Source organism: Sarcophilus harrisii, chromosome 2, assembly GCF_902635505.1.
Source record: "Sarcophilus harrisii chromosome 2, mSarHar1.11, whole genome shotgun sequence".
Classification (NCBI taxonomy): domain Eukaryota; kingdom Metazoa; phylum Chordata; class Mammalia; order Dasyuromorphia; family Dasyuridae; genus Sarcophilus; species Sarcophilus harrisii.
Window position 1 is genome coordinate 507,758,193 of NC_045427.1, and position 23,995 is coordinate 507,782,187.

General features: G+C 36.3%; 1 pseudogene across 1 annotated transcript; it reads right to left on the reverse strand.

Moving 5' to 3' along the window:
* Positions 1-14,191: 14,191 nt before the first annotated feature.
* LOC100916502 lies at positions 14,192-23,031 on the reverse strand (annotated as a pseudogene). The gene is made up of 2 exons (XR_004231368.1): positions 22,975-23,031; positions 14,192-15,400 (listed from the first exon to the last, which is right to left on the reverse strand). The product of XR_004231368.1 is annotated as a heat shock cognate 71 kDa protein pseudogene (transcript).
* Positions 23,032-23,995: the final 964 nt, after the last annotated feature.

A 23,995-nucleotide genomic window follows, 5' to 3' on the forward strand; every position in this document is an offset into this window, starting at 1 on the left:
CCACAATCTTTCCACAATTCTCCCAGCAATTTCTGTCAAGGCAAAAATTTAGAAAAATGATATCTAGGTATCTATATGATGGGGTGTAGGTACAAGAATTGGAAGCCACTGAGGGTTTTAATTTGGTTTTTTTTTTGTTTTGTTTTAAGAAAATTTCAAAGGAGTTATAGAATAATGTGAATACATTATAAACTGATTGAAAACAGAGGACCTGGAAGATACTTTTTGAGAAGGGCTTAAGAATTGAGAAAAATATGTGAATTTGTCCTATTCTACTGGGATGGGTAGGGGGATTTGGAGTGATGACATACCCACAGAGAAATCCTAGTGGAAATCTCAGGACTCGAGATGGACTGGAGCTGGAAGTGATTTGAGAATTTTTCTATTATAAATTTGACAAATATGCATATAAAAGAACATTTTCATATACAAAGTAGAAAAAGAATCATGAAGATTATTTTTTTTAGTATATAAGTTCAACATGTTGCTTTCAAAGCTGTCCATCTTGTATTTTTTCCCTTCTGAACTTCCATTCGATTCTTTGTATTTTAATAAAATATATTAATCACTCCCTTTTCTTTCTTCTTTTTTTGTCAACAGTATCTCGTTCCTAGTTCTTTTCTCCCTGCCAAACACAACTCTTCCAAATAAAAACAACAACTAGAAAATAAAAACAACTCGTCCAAATGAAAAATAATAACTAAGTTAGAAAAATGAAAGTTCATTTAAAAGAACAAAAGATCAGAAACTTCAAAAAAAAAGAGAAAAAAGATATATAAAGGAAGCAGATTCAGTATTATCAGAATTTAAACTACATTATAAGGTAAAAGCATTGTTGAAAGGTAAAATGGATAATTTTAAATTAAAATTTTCATGTATAAGTCAAACCTATACAGCCAAGAATAAAAAGAATGCGGAAAATTTGGGGAAAAAACTTTCAGTTTCTCAGGGTGTGATTGGGTTGGAATATTGCTGTAATGTAGGAAATGGTACACTGGTTGATTGAGAAAAAATGGAAAAACTTGGATTTATGAAAGAAGATACTATCCACCTTCAGAGAAACAGCTGACAAATGGAAATAAGCATAGTATAGGCTTACACATATGTTTATACATATATGTATATGTGTATAATATATATTATATAATATATAAAAGAAGGCTACAATTAAGGCATGACATAAGTATATATTCATGCTTAATTATAGTTTTCTTTGGGCGAAGGGAAAGAGGGAAAATAAAAAATACACAACAGAGAACAAAAAAAAACTTACAAGGAGGCAAAGAAAAGTTCAATGTCTTTGAAAAGAATGTGTAGTATATAACATATAGATTTTATTGAAATGGAAATTTATTGCTTTATATTGAATCATCTCTTATGTTCTGCTCTGTACATAGCAATGTTTTTTTCCCTTAGATTGTGCTTAAATTTAAAACAGATTTTACAACTTAAAAAAACACAAAGAAACTATTACCCTGATCATTCCTAAGTCTTGTGATAAGGACATTTTTTGTCCATATAATCCTTAGGTTAATAAAGACAAATGTTTTTAGAAAACTTGGGAAAAAACTTAAGAATTTCATATTGATTAAACAAATTTTATTTACAAAAAAAAGAATACTCATAAACTAGAGTGAGCTCAAAGATCTAAACCCTTTACTTCTAAAGAAAGGATTAAAACTAAGGATGTAAATTAGCCAGGATGACCCTGCTCTTTAATTCTGAAGAGCTTGGGACCTGGGGCTTAGTGTTTTGCTACAAAGCTGAAAGAATAGAGTAAATTTGGGGAAGTGTCTGTTGATTCTAGGGCAAGGGCTTTTCTGGCTTTCCTAGAAGAGCAGTTGAAATTCTCTGTATGAGCTTTAAATAAGAAAGTCTGGTGGTACCTGCTCTTCCCTGTGGACACCTGAGAAGTCACTTAAGCCAGAAGCTCTTTTAGCACATGGTACTAGTAGTAAGCCTGGAATGGGTAACTGCTACTCATATATTCACTCAGGGCCCCCATTTAACACTGAAAGACTAGAAACTGCAGAAATGTTGCATATTTGTATTGGTGAAGATGTTTTCCTTGCCAGGAATTCCCTATTAAGCTCTAGATCACTTCCTCAGGTATATTTTTCCCATCCATTTCCCAAAATGTTTAACTTGTGTAATCACTTTTATTTAATTAAAGCTTTTTAATCTTCAAAACACGTACATGGATAATTTTTCAACATTAACCCTCGCAAAACCTTGTGTTCCAATTTCCCCCCCTTACCCCTACCCCTAGATGGCAAATAATATATGTTAAACAGGGTAAAATATATGTTAAATCCAATATATGCATACATAGTTATATAATTATCTTGCTGAACAAGAAGAATCAAATCAAAAAGGAAAAAAAAAGAGAAAGAAAATAAAATGCAACCAAACAACAACAAAAAGAATGAGAATGCTATGTTTTGATCCACACTTCATCTCCATAGGCATCTCTGTGGGTATAGATGACTCTCTTCATCACAAGATCACTGAAACTGGCCTGAATCACCTTACTATTGACAAGAGTCACATTCATCAGAATTGATCATAGTATAATCTTGTTGCCATATACAATGATTTCCTGGTTCTGCTCACTTCACTTAGCATCAGTTCATGTAAGACTCTCCAAGCCTTTCTGAAATAATCCTGCTGATCATTTCTTACAGAACAATAATATGCCATAACATTCATCTACCACAATTTATTCAGCCATTCTCCAATTGATGGGCATCCACTCAGTTTCCAGTTTCTTGCCTCTACAAAAAGGACTGCCACAAACATTTTTTGTGTATGTGGGTCCCTTTCTCTCCTTTAAGATCTTTTTGGAATATAAGGCCAGTTAACTTGTATAATCACAACAAACAGAAGACACACAGACCACCACACACGCACAACTAAGGTAAGGGTTAATGGAAAACTCAAATCTAATTCCAAATCATCTTAAGTGCTGGGCTCCCACTAGGCTTTCTCTGTGGGGCATTCCTCCCCTTCACCTCCCTTGACTACAGCAGCATGGGAATAATTATGAAAACAAAGAGACTGTTTAAAATGTTTTGTAACCGCTTCTGAGCCTTTTCTATAATATCCTAAAAAAAAAGTGATTCAGCTGCTTCTTTGCCTTCAAAGGGAGTAAACTTGAGGGAAGCGCTGCTAAAAACAAGCATTTCAAAAGATTATTGTTCTGTAATCACCTACTGGGGTTTAGAAAACCAAGGTTTCTTACAGTCTTTTACTTTGCTTCCCAGAAAACACTTTGAGGGTCCTGCTTTTACTGACTCAGTCTGCTAAACTTCCTTGGGTTAGCATTGGGTTTATAGCAGGATTGTTTATCTAGAACTTGGAAGGAATTTAGAGATTATCTAATCTTAATATCTAATTTTAATAAACCATAATAATCTCCATTATTATGCAGATAAGAAAAAAAACACCAAAAGAGAAATGATTCATCTTCCTTAGAACATAGTTTTCTAAACCCCAGTCCAATAATGGTTCCTTGCCACGAGCTTCCTTTAGGCAGAAATTATATAAGAAAGCTATGCTAAGCAATTTTAGAAGAGACCCTGCTGGCCCCTCTCCTACATGCAGGATGCCCCATTCTTTGGAGAACTGAACAAAAGATCCTGAGTCAATACTAACCTGTTCATTTTACCTGTATATGTGCTCAGGCCTGAAGACTGGGAGTGGAGAATTCAGAAGTAACGAAAAATGCCTCCTGTTATCCCCAACCTAAAAGGGCTGCTGCTGCCTACTGTGACAAGTTTCTTGGTTTTTTTTTTCTTTTACATGCTCAGAAATCTGGAATCAAAAAGGCAATTGTGCAAACCAGAATCTTGGACCATGACTCTATCATAAACTTGTCCTTGGTCCTGTCATGAGCCTCAATTACCTCACCTGTAAAATGGGTTTGAACTAGATGACTTCTGCCACCCTTTCAGTTTTCTATCTATCTATAATCCTATGGAAATGATGGAGCTGTTTTTTGTTTGCTTCTTTTTTTAGAGTTATGTGGGAATTTAGAGATAATATAGTTTAACCCCTCATTTTATAGAGTTTATTTATAAACTGAGGCACAGAGAGTGAAAGTAGTGCTGAAGAGACTAGGGTTGGAGCTTCTGTTGAGGTCAAAGGCTTCCTATCTTACAAAGGGTTGGGACAGCATGATTTTAGAAGACCTGAGACCTCAACTTCCCTAAATTGTCAGTTCTTAATGTTTGAGTGGGAATGAAAACAATATTTGACGAGAGAGGGGAAAATAAGCAAGAAAAAAGCCTTGCTTCCTGTACATTTGCAGAGGGAATTGAGATAGATCATAATACATAACTATAGCTTCCTTCTTAAGTCTGTAATTACAGCCTCCCCCAGTCTGCCCCCCTTGCAATGCCTACTGGTGAGTCTTCACCGTGCTCCCAGAGCAATGTGCTCATCTGCAGGTCCTGTGGTGTTTGCAGAAGTCCAGGTTTTGGAAGGAAGAGCAGATATGAGAGAATCTGGAAGGGGATACTGGGGAGTCAAGCCTTGGGACTCGCTGGTGGGGAAAAAGTAGGATCTCAGATTAGAAAGAAAGAATCTTGGAGATGTCCAGAGTAAGTATTATTATATTTTATCAACAATAATTATTTAATAGGAATCTACTTTGAATGGGTGTTTCAATATGACAAAGATTCTAACCTCAAGAGAATCATTCTCTAATGAAGGGAATGACATATACATAAATAATGATGACAAAATCGAGAGTGATAAAGGAGAATTTCAGGAGGAAGAGAACATCTTTCAGGATATGGAAGTGGGAGCAGGAAAAGCTTTTACGGAGGAGAGTGTTTTTAGAAAAGGATTATCAGTTACTAGTAAAGCATCAATGTTAATCTGGAAATCACATAACCTTCTATACTACCATTAGTGAGAGTCAAAGTGGATCAATTCTTCTACATTAGCATTTTAGCAGTCACCACAGAGATATTCCCAACAGGGAGATAGTCAGGGAGACTCAACTTGGAATCAAGAGAGGGGTCATCTAGCATACGAACTTCTAGGACCAATGACAATGGTGGGTGCTGGGTTTTTGTTCTTTAAAATATAATGGTTCTTTCTGGGGGAAAGCAGGTTTCTCTGGGAGGTTTTCTGGAAGCAGTTTTAGTTTCAGTTACAAGTAAATAATCATCCAAAATCGCAGCCAGCTGATAAAAGTTCAGATCTTTTATTGTGTCCTTCAATATAGCCCGGTTAGCTCAGAGGCCTATCTCTTGCTTGGTTCCAAGAGCTTGCAGCTTGTCCTTTGCTTCTGCTTCTGCTTTCTTCAGTCTCCAGCCAGCACCAAGGTGGAAGATGCAAAGAATCTCTCTTGCCTCAAAGAAAGGGCTTGTGCACTTCCTCCCAGAGTGCTCCTCTCCGACCCCAGTCAATGTTCCGGAGTAATTCTCTCCAGTGGCTCACTGGAGCTGTATTTATGCTGAGTGTAAAAGGCTGACTCTGCCTTCTGGAGGCAGGGATTAAGGGAGATGTGAATTCAGATATCTCTTTCTAAACCCTGAAATCTCCCAAACGTGTGAACTCCAATGAGTACTTAAAATATTTCTTGCTTCTATGAGCTCTCTAAAGGTGTGAACACAAGCATTGTTTCTATCAGTTGTACTTAGTACCTTGTTTTAAGTTCTGGCCCAAAATATCTCCTTCTAAGATCAAATCAATCATGCTGAACCATGCTAAATTAGATAATTATTGTCTCTATCAACTCTAATGGCTTAACAGTTTGTAAAGATTCCAACATCTCCCCTTTTCTTTTGATTTAGAACATAGGTGGTCATCACCTCCCTGACTTCTCAAGGAGGTGAGAACCCCAAAAAGGTGATCACGCCTTCCCTGACTGATCAAAAAAAGGAGTGAAAACACCATAAAAAGAAGGTGGTCATGCCCTCCCTGACATCTCAGGAAGGGAGATGAAAACACCAAAGGAAAGTAGAAAATCAAATCAGATTGCTAAATTAGATAATTATTGTCTCTATCAACTCTAATGGCTTACCAGTTTGTAAAGATTCCAACAGGTGGGGAGAAGGAAATTCTGCTAAGACAGAAATGTTCAAATGCTCTTTTTGATGCTGCAAAGTATTGTGAATCTGTCACTTCAAGAGAGCTATAGGATCATGGATCCTTTGCCCTAGATCATTCAGATGGTAAGCTGCTTCCTGACAAATATGCCCATATCACCCTCATCTTCCAAAAAATCTCACATAATCCACCCATCCTCATTAGCTGTTGTCCCTTATCTTCCCTCCTCGTTGTAGTTCAAATCCATTTTCTTTTTTTTAATAAATTATTTTATTTTCAAAATATTTGCATGAATAGTTTTCTACATTCACTGTTGCAAAACCTTGTGTTCCAAATTTTTTCCCTCCCTTCTCCCATCCCCTCCCCTAGATGGCAAGTAATCCAATATAGGTTAAACATGTGCAATTCTTGTATACATATTTCCACAATTATCATGCTGCACAAGAAAAATCAGATCAGAAAGGGAAAAAAATGAGAAAAACAAAATGCCTCCACTCTTGTATGACTACTATTTTTCAGTACACTTTTCTATGTCTTCCTCCAGGTCATACCCAGTAACAATGGATGTCCCATAGAGCTCTGTCTTCCCTTCTCTCCATATACTATAGTGATTTCACCAACTCTTCTGGGTCCAACTGTCATTTTCATGCAGAATGAATCTCTGATTTATTTGTCCTAACTTCTCTCCCTTCTAGCCTTTTGGAGGCTGGATGTCACACTGGATATCCCAAATGGGATGATTACCCTTGTTCAAAGATTAGGAATTATTCTCTAAACCCTCTTCTCCTAACTTTCATATTACTGTTAAGGACACTACCATCCTCTGAAAGCTGAAACCCAGATATCCTCCTCTCCTCTCTCACTCATCCTCCCCTGCTGATCTGTTGCCACATCCTGCTGATTTTTTATCTTCCTAACATCTTTCACATGGACTTCTTGCCCTTCTCTGACCCTGCCATTACCCTGATTCAGGCCCTCAACACTTCCAGGGGGCTCAGCCAACATCATATTTCTCCCCTCCAGTCCATTCTCCATTAAGTCATCAAATTTTATTTTCCTGAAGTGCAGTTCTCATAGTGCCACCTTCCTCTTCATTAAATTCCAACAGCTAAGAACAAAGACAATATTCTTACATCCAATTGTCCTCCATGTATTCATCCAGTAGCACCGGCCTCTTTGCTGTTCTTTGTATGTGATTTTCCATCTCTTAATTCCAGGTATTTTCACTGGTTGTCCCTAATGTCTAGAATTCTCTCTCTCCTCTTTTCCACCTCTTGGCTTTCTTTGAGTTTCATTCAGCTCAAGTCCCATAAATAGATTTTTCCAGTCCTCCTGAATCTTAGTACATTTTTCCCCCTCTCCCCCCTCCAATTTACCTTGTATGTCTGATCCTGGCTAGGGATACTTTATGGCAATTATGGATAACAAGTTCAATTTTATTAAATACAAAAATATTTCTGAAAAGTCATTTTAAAGAGAAAGAATTAAAAAAAACAAGTAGTCATCATTTTGGTTTTACATATTAGCTAACATCTTTATAGAAGAATGTAAGGAATCCCACACTGAGTCAGATCAAAATATTTCATGCAGCTCAGTATTTATTCTCTCTCCCACGAAAACTCCCACTGTTTTCTGAGTGACCAACTTGCTTCCCTCAACCTAGACCACATTTAGCCCTCTAATTTTATTAAGTTGTGAACAAATAACTGTACCATATATGGAATTAATGAATTACAAAAGTCAAAAGAATTGAGACCCAAATAGGAAATAACCTTTGGTTCTCAGGGACCTGTAGTCCCTTGTAAAAACCAACTAGTATTACATATCTTCAGGAACTACAGTATATTTTGAGTACTTTATGGTTGAGCTAAACTGACTCACTAATTGAAGACATCGTCAGGGATATTCCTCAACTGTATACAGGTTCTAAGCCTAAATCTCCTCACACAGTAATTAAATTTAATTGTACAAAAAACAATTTGTTGATGCTGAATTCTAGACTAGCAGAAAGTTGTAGCATAGCAAAAGCCAGAGGGAGTAGAGAAAAGGGGAAAGAAACTTTGTGTGGGGAAAGACAATTGCACTGGGGATCAGAATATGGGTTCAAATTCCATTTCTGTTTATTGCTGTGTGAGTTTAGGAAAATTGTTCTATCTCTCTGGCTAACAGTATCCTCATCTATAAAATGAAGAGTTGGATTAGGTGGCTGCTGAGTTCCCTTCTGGACTTAAATCTATGTTCCTATGACTTTTGGAGAAATTTCATTCCCTTTTTGCCCTTGAATGTGACCCTAAAGAATTTATTTGGCACAAGATGAGACAAGGATCCCTGTGGCTAGACTGCTGTGGTCTCATTTCATCCTGATTTCTTGCATTCTGTGTGCTCCTGCTGGTTTCCCTAAGGAGCCTAAGCCTGCTTTATGACCTTATGACAAAGTTTGCTCCCTTGACTAGTTTGAGTCACCAAGCACCAACTTCATCCATGTTCCCTCCTGCTTCCATTTAAAAAAAAAAGTAGTTGAACGTGATATTTATAAAGCATTTTAAGATTCTACTCCACTTAATAGTACTATACTTTTTCCAATCATGTGTAAAGATAGTTTTCAATATTCATTTTTATAAGACTTTGAGTTCCAAATTTTGTCTCTTTCCCTCCCTCCCTTGTCTCCCCCCCAAAAAACAGCAAAAAATATGATATAGATTATACATGTGCAACCATGTTCAATAGACCTCTTTGAAATTTGCAAAGTACATTCCATGATTCTCTTCCATGCTTCTTATTAGAGTTTCACGACAATTCTGTGAGGTAGGTACTGGAGGTGTGATTATATCAATTTTATAATTGAAGAAATTGAACTCAGAGAATTTAAGGGACTTGTCCAGTATTATTCAGCTATTTAAGAATCTGTGGTGGGATTTGAACCGAAGCTTTTCTGACTTTAAATCCAGGATTTTTACTTGCTATACCATGCTGCCTTTCAGAATATAGCAAAATAAAAAATGGTGGTGGTAACATTATGAGAATGAGAATCAAAATTCAGGTTTAGCATTTTTAAAAATTTAAGAAGTTTTGGGGAGTCCTGACCTACAACTTTATCAAATTCTTTTTTTTTTAAATATGTCAGAATGGAAACTCCTTCCACTGATACAGATCCATAATTCATGTCTAATTTACAGTCTTAGAAATGTGCTTAGTAACTGCTGCTCTATAATATAATTTTAGATCTGGTACAGCTAAGCCACCTTCATTTGATTTTTTTTTTCATTAATTCCCTTGAAATTCTTGACCTTTTGTTTTTCCATATGAATTTTGTTATTTTTCTAGGTCATTAAAATAGTTTTTTGGGAGTCTGATTGGTATAGCGCTAAATAAATAGATTAGTTTAGGTAATATTGTCATCTTTATTATATTTGCTCGCCCTATCCAAGAGCATTTAATATTTTTCCAATTGGTTAGATCAGACTTAATTTGTGTGAAAAGTGGTCTGTAATTTTGCTCATAAAGTTTCTGATTTTCCCTTGGCAGATAGATTCCTAAATATTTTATATTATCAGTAGTTACTTTAAATGGAATTTCTCTTTGTAACTCTGACTGTTGGATTTTGTTAGTGATATATAAGAATGCTGATGACTTATGTGGGTTTATTTTATAACCAGCAACTTTGCTAAAGTTGTGGATTATTTCTAATAACTTTTTAGCAGAATCTCTGGGGTTCTCTAAGTATACCATCATGTCATCGGCAAAGAGTGATAATTTGGTTTCCTCATTGCCTATTCTTTTTAAAGGAATAAGAAAGGAATCTCTTTCTCAGCTCTTATTGCCAAAGCTAGCGTTTCTAATACAATATTAAATAGTAACAGTGATAGTGGGCAACCTTGTTTCACTCCAGATCTTATTGGGAAAGGTTGCAGTTTGTCTCCATTACATATGATGCTTACTGATGGTTTTAAATAGATGCTGCTGATTATTTTAAGGAAAAGTCCATTTATTCCTATACTCTCAAGTGTTTTTAATAGGAATGGATGTTGGATTTTATCAAATTTATCAAATTTTATCATATCCTGTAAATAAAAGGCTATTAAATTAAAAAAAAGACACTAAAAAAAAAAAAAAAGAAATGTGCTTAGGACCTTGAGAAGTTAAATCAAACAGCTAGTATATAATCAGAGACAAAAACTTAATTGAAATTTCCCCAATTCTCAATCTAGTCCCTATCCATGACACTAGGCTGACTCTCTAAATGCAACATATTCAATAAATAAAAAGTAAACTTGTGGTGAATGAAACAAAAATAATATTATTTCTAGAAGAAACACCATTTTCTTTTTTTTTTTTTTTTGGAAAGAAAAAAAATCTTTATTTGACAAAGTTATAATTAAAATTCATCATTTCCTTCAGTTATTTAAAAACGTTGGTTTGAAAAGGAGTCTGTAAGCTTCACAATCCCACAAAAAAATGTTCATTCACAAAAGGTTAGAAAGTATTGCTTTTGATGGAGTGTAAGAAGTATCTAGGAACCAAGGGAGAAATCAAAAAGCCCTTCATCTGCATAAATTAAGCAAATAGCACACCAACAAAGAAACATCAATCGAATGTGCAGATTGTGTGGATGTATTTGTAGAAACGTATTTATGTTGATAATTCTGCATCAGGTCATTAATACCAGAAATTATGGAAGGTCTATCTTTAAGGAGTCCAAGCAGTGACCAATTTAGATTATAAAAGAAAATGCTTGATGATGTGCTATTCATCAAGGAACACTATAAAAATTTCGTCTCTACTGAATATTTATCAAGATTAGGCTATGGTAGCACAAATTATAAACCAAAACTTCAGTATCATCTAGAAAATGAAAGATGAAAATTTCCTATAGTATTAATATACAAATCAATATCTGGAGAATTCAACGAATAAACTATATTAGACCCAGAACATTGTCTCAGGCCAAACTGAGAAACACCATTTTCTGAAAACCTGTATTTAAATAAGATAAAAATTTGTCTGTCTTGGAGTTTAGTATGATTTCATTATTCTCACTTGTATCATGTAAATATGAAGAAAATGAATATTTTAAAAATCCCATATTAGTGAATCCTATCAAGTATAGGAAATAAAGCAAAGACACCACCTGAATTATGTTTTGCAGAAAGCTAGGGATTTTTCTCTAAGTATTCTGCTGGCACTAAATTCAATGTGAGCACATAATAATTTCTCCCATGTCTAAGCTTGAACAAGCACAGTAGGCAACTGAACACTTGGATAATAAACAATTATTACAATTGTTGCAAATGGGAGCATTTTAATCAGTCACCTCAGATATTTTGTTGCAATGACATGACATTTTCCAGGAAAGATTCTTGGAATCTGGGGTTTTTTTTCCCCCAGTGAGATTATCAGTATTCTTAGCTGATAGAACACTAATATCTCAACCAAGGTGCCATGATTCACTGCAGAGAAAACAGTACTTCTATTGCTCCCTTGACTCATCTGGTAAGACATTTGCATAAATTTTAGTATTTTCATTAAAAATGCTATTTAGGGGGCAGTTAGGTGGAGTAGTGGATAGAGCACCAACCCTGAAGTCAGGAGGACCTGAGTTCAAATCTGACCTCAGACACTTAACACTTCCTAGCTGTGTGACCCTGGGCAAGTCACTTAAACCCAACTGCCTCAGCAAAAAAAAAAAAAAAAATGCCTATTAATAAATTTTGTTTTTATATCATTTAAGTTTTCCTCTGTATCCTTTCTCCTCTCCCTTAAAAGCCATATTATATAATAGTTTAAAAAAAAGAAAAAGGAAAAAATTGGCGAAACTGATAAAATACATTTAAAAAATCTGACCCTACAGAATGTTTTAAGTGCTAATAGCTTAAAGTTGCACTAAGACTTTTGGAATACCATCTATATACAATGTACCATATCTACTTACATGCCTCTGCAAAGAAGTAGGAGAATCATACTTATCTATCTCTTCTTTGGGACCAAATTTAATTTTTAACATTTTGCAACACTGATTTTCAATTGTTTTGTGATGTATGTGACTTCCATTTACATTGTTGTAACAATCTCAGAACAACATTTTAGCATTGTCACTCAACTAATCTGTCATCATAGGAAGATAGTTTCACCCATTTCTTGTTGCAAAATCCTCAGCGTTTCTCCTAGTGTTTTAAATAAATATCATCAGATTTTTTTTTTTTTTAAGATTTAGAGCTCTATTTTGGATATTTTGAGTTTAAGATAGCTGTGAGATATTTAGTTAAATCTATCTTATAAATGAGGATCCTGGGAAAATGGCAAAGTGGGTCAAAAAATTCCTAGCTCTCTAGACAATATAAACTCTACAACAAGATAATACAGAATCTTAGAGCAAATGTAGAGTGGTTAAAACAAACAAGAGTTGAGTCGAAACAGTGTTCCTTTTGTAACAATCAGGGAGGAGCTAACGTAAGATATCAAGATTAAGGTTTGGCCCCAGTAAAATGCAAACACCTTCAAATTAGCTCAGCTGAAACAGCAAGAGTGAGCCCTGAGACCAGCAGGTTTAGGAGGCAGCCTCAGCCTCAGCTAGCTACAAGAAGATTGGGAACCTCTGCTGATAAGGAATGCCAGGCCCAGATGAGCTCCCGAGCCCGGGCCAGAAGGAAGCAGTACACAGCCGTTGAGTGGGAAAGCTGTGGGCACTCAAAGGAGAATGGCTTTCTTGGTTTTAGTTCCAGACCAGAGGAGAAAACTGAAGGAAGACCTGAGGTCAGAAAATCATCCTTCACATCCCATGACTAAAGTTCCTGGAAAACAATAAACAACCAAATAAATAAATAAATAAGGGGCAGGAAAAGAAGAACCCAACCATAGAAAGTTACTATGGTAATAGAGAAGACTGGGGTACATCTTCAGAAGAGGACACTGTAGTAAAAAAATAGCCCCTCTCGTTCCAAAGGGTAATGTCAAATGGCCACTGGTTCAAAAAACTTCACAGAAGAATTCAAAAAAGACTTTGAAAATCAAATGAGAGGAGGAAAAAAAGAGAACAATCCAAGTAAAACAAGTTATGATGAAAAGAAATTCAACCAACTAGAAAAAGGAAATCCAGAATCTTAAGGAAAAAAATGACTCCATGAAAACTAGAATTGGGCAAGGGAAAGCCAGAGCAGTTATAAAAGACCAAGAAACAATATAATAAGATACAAAGAATGAAAAAATAAAAGAGAATGTGGAACATCTCAGAAAAACAATGGAGCAGCTAATTGGTGGAATGGATAGAGCACCAGCCTTGAAGTTAGGAGGACCTGAATTCAAATATGATGTCAGATAACTTCCTAGCTGTGTGACCTTGGGCAAGTTACAAAAACAAAAAGCAATGGATCTGTAGAACAGATGTAGAAAACATAAAAATAATAGGATTACTGAAAGTTAAGATTGAAAAAAATACTCTTGATATAATAATAAAATAGTCCTGAAGTGCTAGAACAAGAGGCAAAGTAGAAATAGGAAAAAAAAAACCATTGATCAGTACCTGAAAGAGAACCTATAATGAAAATCTACAGAAACATCATTGGCCAAATTCTGAAGCCCCCAGATCAAGGAATGTCACAAGCAATAAGAAAAATTAATTCAAATAAGCCAGCGCCACAATTAGAATCATGTAAGACCTAACAGCAGCTACATGAAAAGATTCTTGGAACATTATATTGAAAGAGCAAAAGAACTGGAGTGACAGCTGAAAATATCATATTCAGTAAAGTAAAGAATAATTCTGAAAGAAAAAATGGGATATTCGATAAATTTTGCTAGACTTTCAGAATTTGTTGCAAAATGACCTGATATTTGGCATATGAGATCCAAGAGAAATACAAGGTAAACATCAAAGGCTAATTACAAGGGATTCAGTAAGAATAACTTTTGTTTTGTATGTGGAAATGTAAACTGTATGTTTAAGATTCTCATTAGTAATTGGGTTGTTTGAAAGAAAGTTTGTGGTACAGCTGAGTATGATGCAATTTTTTTTTATGGTGCCAATTAAATAGATTTTATTCTCCAAGACAAGAATTGCATTTCCACTTGTTTATTACAGTACTGATAAAGTGCAGTGTTGTTTAACTTCTCCCTCTGCACACATTCAAGTATTCAGAATGCCCAGATTTACACAGTAGCTTAAATGTTACTTTTTAGACTGCTACTGCCTTGGCTACAAATTTGAGTCCTTCAATTTTTGGAAAGCTGTGTGGAATGCTTTTTCTTCTGGTGCACTTAGTCAACCTCTTCAATGGTGGGTCCAGAAGAAGCCCCTCCAGATGGGGCTGCTCCACCTCCTGGGAACCCACCAGGCATGCCTCCAGGCATACCCCCTGCACTCTGATACAGCTTAGTGATGATGGGGTTGCAGACCTTCTCCAATTCTTTCTGCTGATGCTCAAATTCTTCCTTTTCAGCAGTCTGCTTCTTATCCAGCCAGTTGATTATTTCATTACATTTGTCAAGAATCTTTTGTTTATCTTCATCACCAATTTTGCCCTGCAGCTTTTCATCTTCCACAGTAGCCTTCGTGTTGAAGGCATAAGATTCAAGAGAATTCTTAGAAGAAACCTTGTCTCTCTGCTTCTCATCTTCAGCCTTGTATTTCTCAGCCTCCTGGACTATACGTTCAATGTCTTCTTTGCTCAGACGACCTTTGTCATTTGTGATGGTGATCTTATTCTCCTTGCCTGCGCTCTTATCCACAGCAGAAACATTTAGGATGCCATTTGCATCAATGTCAAATGTTACTTCAATCTGAGGAACACCTCTGGGTGCTGGGGGGATTCCTGTGAGCTCAAACTTGCCAAGCAGGTTGTTATCCTTTGTCATTGCTCTCTCACCTTCATAAACCTGAATAAGCACACCAGGCTGGTTGTCAGAATAGGTGGTAAAGGTCTGTCTGCTTGGTGGGGATGGTGGTATTACATTTGATGAGAACAGTTATAACTCCTCCAGCAGTTTCAATTCCAAGGGAAAGAGGAGTCACATCCAACAGCAGCAAGTCCTGCACATTTTCAGATTTGTCTCCAGACAAAATGGCAGCCTGAACAGCTGCACCATAAGCAACAGCCTCATCAGGATTGATGCTCTTGTTGAGCTCCTTGCCATTGAAGAAGTCTTGCAGAAGCTTCTGGATTTTGGGGATGCGAGTGGAACCACCCACCAGGACGATGTCATGAATTTGTGATTTATCTAGCTTGGCATCTCTTAAGGTCTTCTCCACAGGATCCAGTGTGCCACGGAAGAGATCAGCGTTCAGCTCTTCGAACCAGACTCGGGTGATTGATATATCGAAGATGATGCAATTTTTAAAAGCAAAAAACTGTTAGGAAACATGGAAGAATTAGATGGCCCAGAACTCTGTCCATTGTGTCAACCTGATGCCCAAGTCCTGATTAAACTCCTACTGAAGATTTTTTTTTCAAAATGCTCTTATTCAAAAATATTCACTAACAGTATTGTGTCAAGTTCCAGAATACAATAAAGTCCTCTCAATGTGATACACTGGTACAAAAGAAATTGGTCACAGACCATCATCATTTGAAAAACAAAATGATTAGGTTTGTGATACAGGCCTGTAGTCCCTGCCAGGCTAAGACTGGTAGATATCCTGAGTTTAGGAGCTTTGGACTATAATAGGACTAAAGTAGATTTGGTATCTTCACCAGTATGGTGACTCTTCAAGAGCAGGGAGCAATTAGGTTGCTTAAGGAGAGGTGAACTGGCTTTGCTCAGAAAAACTGAGTTAAACAGAATTGGGTATGGGGCTATGAGCAAGTGCTACCCTTCCAGTGTGGGCAAGATAGGGAGAATCAATCTCAGAACAAACCAAAGTGCATGAAAAATGCTTATTCCTGGACTCGGAATGAGTGTTGGATGAATGGCCCATTGAGTTTGTTTGCTGGTATGTGCTCCTTGGCCAAGCACTAAAGGCAAACCAATGGTTTTACTCATCTTTGAATAATAGGAGAAAATGCAGGAACATTGAATTTAGGAAGTTTCTTAAGCTTTCAATGACTAGAAATTGTTCATTGCCACAAAACCTCATCTTTTATCACAGATATTCTATGGTGAGGCTATTTGCCTGCAAGTCATGGAATGTCACAATATTAGAAGAATCTAAGAGAGATCAAAGGAAGCCCAAGTGTTCTGGATGGGCACAGCACAATGTCATCAATTATGTCTACAAAAAAAGTGACAACTTCCCAAACCTGAATCATGCCCCTCCTTCATGTTTTCAGCCTGATGAATCATAATACCTACCTACCTACAAGTATATATACATACATACATATATACATATATATATATTGTCCTTCAGAAACCATGATCCATGAAAGCTTTGAGCAACAGTTCCTCATGTAAAGATACACAAAAACAGATACAGAGAGAACTGTCAATTAAGAATACTAACATTTGGCACGAATGTTTGTGGCAGCCCTCTTTGTAGTGGCCAGAAACTGGAAATTGAGTGTATGCCCATCCATTGGAGAATGGCTGAATAAATTGTGGTATATGAATATTATGGAATATTATTGTTTGGTAAGAAATGACCAACAGGATGATTTCAGAAAGGCCTGGAGAGACTTACATGAACTGATGCAGAGTGAAGTGAACAGAACCAGGAGATCATTATATACTTCAACAACAATACTATATGATGACCAGTTCTGATGGACCTGGCCATCCTCAGCAATGAGAACCAAATCAGTTCCAATGGAGCAGTAATGAACTGAACCAGCTACACCCAGCGAAAGAATTCTGGGTGATAACTAAGAACCATTACATTGAATTCCCAATCCCTATGTTTTTGTCCTCCTGCATTTTGGATTTCTTTCACAGGCTAATTGTACAATATTACAGAGTCCGATTCTTTTTGTACAGCAAAATAACAGTTTGTTCATGTATACTTATTGTGTATCTAATTTATACTTTAATACATTTAACATCTATTGGCCCTCCTGCCATCTAGGGGAGGGAGTGGGGGGAAGGAGGGAAAAAATTGGAACAAAAGGTTTGGCAATTGTCAATGCTGTATTATTACCCCTACATAGAACTTGTAAATAAAAAGCTATTAAAAATAATAATTAATAAAAAAAGAACACTAACATTTGGCCCCTTTTTAGTCTTTTCGCAACAAGGGTGGCAGATGGTCTAAGTTAGTAGGGCAAACAATTGGGAGGTAGTGGGGAGAACAATGAAAGCAACATTTGACAAAAATCATGCTGACTAATGGATAAAAAATGAATCTGAAGAAGACTCGAGTTGGGAGACCAGGGGGCTATACAGCATACAAGGAACACCTTTTGCACACCTCCCTCTCCTCTGAAGGAGATTAATGGAAAGCAGTTCCCAGAGATAGCCACAAATTAAAGTTTCTCAGAAAGAAGAGACGCATTCATTATATCTTAAAGTGATAGATCGCCCTATTACAGGGCTTTCTGCTCAGAGGCAGGGATTTCTGTGGGTGGTGGTAATGATTTTCTGTTGCATCTTCTTTATGTTGGTGTTAAGGGATCATTAGACGTGGGCTCAATGGAATAAATATTCACTGCTTCTATGGTGAATCTTCTATGTCTCAACTTCTGTCAACTTCAGTGGAATCCTCTCTCTCTGAGAATGAATTAGAACAGATGTAATGAGAAAGTCCCTTGACTTGATTAATGGAGTGATATAAAGTGAGAGAATGGATGCACATTATTGTGTTAATCAGCTATGCATGTTACAAGAGTCTTAAATAGTAGAATTAACAACAAACAAGAAGGGCAGGCCAAGCTTTTAAGGGGAAATAAGCTGTTTAAACATATGAAACTTGTGGTGCTAATGGGACTTCCAAGTGGAGATATCTAGCCAGAAGCTGGGGAGGCTGGACCAGAGTTCAGCATAAAGATCAAAGTAGTTAAAAATATGGTTGTTTGGAAGGGAGGCAACTAGCACTTGGGAGATCTGGGGAAAGCTACATTTAATGCAGAAGATCATGCTTGAGCTACATTTTAAAGAGGTAGGGTTAAAGAGAGAGTACATTCCAGGCATGGGAAAAAAAGCAAATAAAAGGGCACAAGAGGAGAGATAAGGGTAATTTGGGTGGATCACAGAGTGGGTTCAGAGAAGTAATGTCCCATGAGCTTGGAAAAATTGGCTGGAGTAAATTTATATACATATATGGAGAGAGAGAGAGAGAGAGAGAGAGAGAGAGAGAGAGAACGAACTTAGAACAGAATGTTAGGAAACACACCTACAGGTATGGGGTATGAAATGGATGATGTGAATACAGGAAAATTAAAGAGCAGTCAGTTATAAAGGAAAAGAAGCAAGGAACAATTTCACAAAAAATCCAGAATTTTCAGAAGGAAAGCATGATAAACAGTCAAATGCAACAATAGGGGAAGGGAAGGGAAGAAGCATTTGTTAAGCGCCCATTATGTATCAGGGATTATGCTAACCCTTTTACAAATATCATCTCATTTGATTTTTACAAGTTCCTTTTGTGTCTGGACTAGCTCTTTGGAGGACCTCAGTACTAGCCCAAGTCCATGGTCTTAGAGGAGTAAGGAGAAAGGACTCACATGGATGGTCAAACATGGAGTCCGTTTATTCCAAATTCTCTCAGCGTTATGCACCGTAATACCCTTATATAACTAAATCAATACTGCACCTGCACTAACTATATACTACATGCATGCAGGACCACATAAACAACTTGTTATTGTGTGTAGCTGTCTTTGCCACCTGCTGTCCCTCTGCTTCAATCACAGGTTGTCACCGTCCCCCGATTTCTCAGGAAGGCAGAGAGGCTTTAGGGGCGATGGGGAGCCAAACAAGATGTTGTTAGCAGGTTCCCTCTGGGCTGAAAGGAGAGCTCCCCCATTGACTGTGACCCTCTACTATAACCTGTGCACTCCAATTTTATAGCTGGAGAAACTGAGGCAGAGGTTAAATAACCTTCCCCAGGATTACACAGGGATAAGTTTGAGGATGAATTTGAATCTATTTCTTCCTGACTTCAGGACCAGTGCTCTATGAATCCAGTTGCTTCTAGATAAGTTAAGAAGTCTAAGGACTGAGAAAACACTATCACTCTGGCAATTAAGAATTGGTTATTTACTATGGAGAGAGCACCTTCAGCGTGATAAGATTGGAACCCAGAGTTCAAAGGGTTGAGGAGTGAGCAGAAAGGAAAGGAGAGAAGACAATGTACAGGAAGTGACCATAGGCAGTTTCTTCAGGAATTTGAGAAAGTGTGAGGAGGAGATGTAGGATGAATAGTTGTAATGTTCGGGTTAGCTTTCTGGAAGTCTCTGGACCAGCCTTCGTTTCAGCAGAGTATCACCATGAGAATAGCCAGATGTTAAAGTCCAAATTCTTTATTATCTCCTTCAAAGTCTGTCTCCTTCTCCTGGGACCTGGTTGGCTTTCTGCAGGTCCTTCAGACGGGACTTGGTTTCAGTAAAGAAATGAAGGCGAGCCACCAGGAGGAGCCTGATCCAAGATGGAATGTCTCTCTGAGTTCGAGGGCTTGTGCTCCAGCCTCCAGCCACCACAAAGGTAGGAGATGGAAATGAATCTCTTTCCTTGGCTCTGAGAGCTTGAGCTCCCGCCTCCAGTCCTCTTGTCTTCTCTGAGTCTATCTCCGAGCCCTTCTCTGGCTGAGTTTGTCTCAGTTTATATGCAGTATACTGAGTATAAGCCAATCATTATATCACTAGGGAACCATTATTTGTTGTAAGATTAATTTAATCATACTGAACTAGAGAACTATTAATCACCATGCTAAACTAGATAATCATTGTCTTATCAATTCCACTCAGTTAACACCTTGTAAGAATCCTTGTTTCAAGTACAGAATTCTAGCCCATTATATATACTTGTCTTATCAAAGATTTCGGGGATAGGGGAGCTTATTTTAAGGATCAAGGATCTTTTGCACATTTGAAGACAGAAGAATGGATAGAGAGAAGTAGGGAATTGAGAGAAAGGGAAGATGATTGAAAATGGAATCTGCTGGGGACAACAGAAATGGATGGGATCAAGTGCAGACGTAGAAAATTGATTTTGGCAGCACTTTATTAGAAAAAGGAATTGGAAATGATGTCAAGAGTTTAGAGATTATGAGGAGGAGTACACATAAAATGATCTCAGTTTTTTTATTTTTATTTTTCACTAAAGTTAGAGGCACCACAGAAAAACCTTTTGACAAAATACAGCATTCATTCCTATTAAAAAACACTACAGAATACAGGAACAAATGAAGCTTTCCTTGAAACGATAAGGAATACTTATCTATAACTATCAGCAAGCATTATTTGTAATGGGAATAAGTTAGAAGCCTTCCCGATGGGATGAGAGGTGGAATAAGGATGTCTATTATCATCACTATTATTCAATATTACACTAGAAAATGTCAGCTTTAGCAATAAGGGAAGAAAAAAGAATTTGAAGGAATTAGAACAGGCAATGAAGAAACAAAATTATCACTCTTTTGCAGATGATATAATGACAGAATGCTAGAGAATCAATTTAAAAACTACTTGAAATAATTAAGACTTGTAAGAAAGTTGCAGGATATAAAATAAACCCACATGAATCATCAGTGTTTCTATATATTACAATATTTTTTGAAAAAGGTCAGCAAGAAGAAACAAATTCTATTTATAATAACTGTAAACAATATGAAATATTTAGGAATCTACTTGTTAAAACAAACCAAGGAACTAATATGAACACAATTTCAAATCACTTTTCATATAAAAGTCAGATTTAAACAAATGGAATTAGTCATGGCTATGCCAAAACAATAAAACAAAATGAACAATTCTACCTATCTGGATTTAGTGCATTTAGTGCCATATCAAACTACCAAAAATTATTTTACAGAGCTAGAAAAAATTAAAATTCATCTGAAAGAACAACAGGTCAACAATATCAATGGAAGTAATGGAAAGAAATGCAAAAGAAGGTGATCTACTCATACCAGATCTAATGTTATCTTATAAAGCAGCAATCATCAAAATTATTTGGTACTGGCTAAAACATAATGGTGGATCCATGGAATAGATTAGGTTCAGAAGACATTGCAGTCAATGATTATAGTATTCTACAATTTAATAAATGCAAAGCCTCCAACTTCTAGAATAAGAACTCACTATCTGACAAAATCCATTGAGAAAATTGGAAAATAATATGGTAGAAACTAGGCACAGACCAACATCTGATACCATGTACCAAGGGCAAAATGGGTACGTGATTTAGATATAAAGGGTAGTACCACAGCAAATTAGGAGAGCATGGAACAGTTTATTGGTCAGATCTTTGGAGAAGGGAAGAATTTATGATATAACAAGAAATATAAAACATTATAAAATTGAAAATGGATAATTTTGATTATATTAAATTAAAAAGGTTTTGTACAAACAAAACCAATGCAATCAAGATTAGAAGGAAAGCAGAAAGATAGGAAAAAATTTTTATAATACATATTTCTGATAAAAGCCTCATTCCTCAAATATATAGGTAACTGAGTCAAATTTATAAGAATACAAGTCATTTCCCACTTGATAAATGGTGAAAGGATATGAACTGGCAATTTGCAGATGAAGTAAATAGAACTACTTATCACATAAAAATGCTCTAAATCACTGCCTAGAGAAATAAAAATTAAACTTTGAGGTATGATCTCATACCTATTAGATTGGCTAATATGACAAAAAAAAAAGGAGAATTATGTTGGAGAAGCTGTAAGAGAAATTGTAACACGAATGAATTTTTTGGTGGAATAATGAATTGATTTAACCATTCTAGAGAATGATTTACAACTATATTCAAAGAGCTATAAAACTGTACATATCCTCTGATTCAGCAATACCATGTTCTGAATAGATCATAAAAAAGGGAAAAGAACCCCCATCTAAAGCAGCTCTTTTTATGGTGGCAAAGAATTGAAAATCAAGGGAAGCTTATTAATTGGAGAATAGCTGAACAAATTGTGGTATATGAATGTAATGGTATAACTGATAAGCTGGCAAATATAAGAAAAACTTGGAAAGATATACATAAACTGATGCTGAGTGACATGAGCAGAGCCAAGAGAAAACTGTACACAGTAAAAGTAACATTGTGTGACGATCAATTATGATTGACTTAACTTTTCTCAGCAATAGTGATCCAAAACAATTCCAAAAGACTCATGAGGGAAAATGCTATTTGTAATCAAAGAAAGAACAATGGAATTTGAATGTTGATTTTTTTTTTTTTTGGTGGTTTTTCCCTTTTGATTCTGTTTCTTCTATCATGACATGACTAATATGGAGGTACGTTTATATGATTCTATTTCATATGATTGTGTGTCATTTTGGGAGAGGAAAGAGGGAAGGGAGAGAGGAAGAAAGGGAGGAAAAAAATCTGAAACTCAAAATCTAATAAAAAATGAATATTGAAAACTTTTTATATTTAATTGAAAATAATAGAACACCATTCAACCAAAAGAAATAAGTAATTAAAGGAAGCCCTTTGCAGTTTGGCTCCTTGTTTTCTAGTCTTCCTACACTTTACTCCTCTCTGTGTATTATGATCCCATGGCACTGGTTTCCTAGCTGTTCTTCACATACAAAATGTGAATACTCGTCACACACACTCTCTCCCCCAAATCAGTATCTTTTCACTGGCTGTCCTCCATGCTCCTTTGGCTTCTCTAAAGACTCAGCTCAAATCTGCTTACTAGAACAGGCCTTGCCTTGTCCTCACCCCTGCTAGTGCCTTCTCTCTGAAATTACTTCCCAATCACTATCTACTTAATATGAACAGAATTATTTTCAGGTTTCTTCCCTAACAGATTGCAAACGTTCTGAGGGCAAGGATCCTGTTTCTGCCTTTCCTTGCATTCCTTACTTAGCACAGTGCCTGGCCCATGGTGAGCACTACAATGCTGCTGCTGTTGTTGCTGCTGAGTTTCCCCATCTCTTCTCTGGTAGCCTCATGATTTAGAAGAAGGCCCCTGGACTATTATTTGGAACCACAGAGGATGTGCTGGAGGACATGATCAAATAAAAGTCCAATAGGATGAGAAGCCAGTAACCATAAAGTTGAGAGCCCAGGCCTGATTCAGCACATATAATGTATTTGACAGTACTAGTATAAATGCGTAATGGCACTTATTTCTAATATTTAAAAGCATGAGGCAGTCAGATGGCACAACTGATAGGAGAGCAAGCCCTGGAATCAGGAAGCCTTCCTGGCTGTGAGACCTTGGGCTAGTCATTTGTCCTCTGCCTGCTTCAGATTTCTCATCTGTAAAATGGGGCTGATAACAGCATCTACTACACAGGGTTGTGAGAATAAAAGGAGAGGATATTTGTAAAGTACTTTTCAAACCTTAATAATCAATAATTAATAATAATTAATGATAACATAATTTTCATTTCACTCTATTGGCTTTTGTTAAATAACCTCTTTATAAGTTGGGAGATACCGTTGTTTATCTGAGTCTGTGCATTAATGGTAGCATAAGTGGGTTGAAAGATATTGCTGTCGTTTGAACTTTTCTCACAAGTTTCGTTTACATTTTAACTATGTCTGGATAATTTCATATTTTTCTGCAAGATTTCTTTGAGCCTCTTTAACCTGTTTACATTCATCAAAACAAATTATGATTCATTAGAATAAATCTTAATTTCTGACATTAGGATTGGAAAAAAGTCAATATTTTATGCCACAAGTTTTGCTGCATCAATTGATAAAGTTTGGCCATATCCCAGGTTAAAAAAAGTTGCATGTCAAGTATCATGGAATAAATTTGTTTTTATTGTACAAAAATTTTATTTATTTTGATAATATTCATATAAACTATAAAATACAAGTAATACATTATAATATAATTTGGTATTAAAGGTTTGGAAAACTTTTACAAAAAAAATAAAAAAAA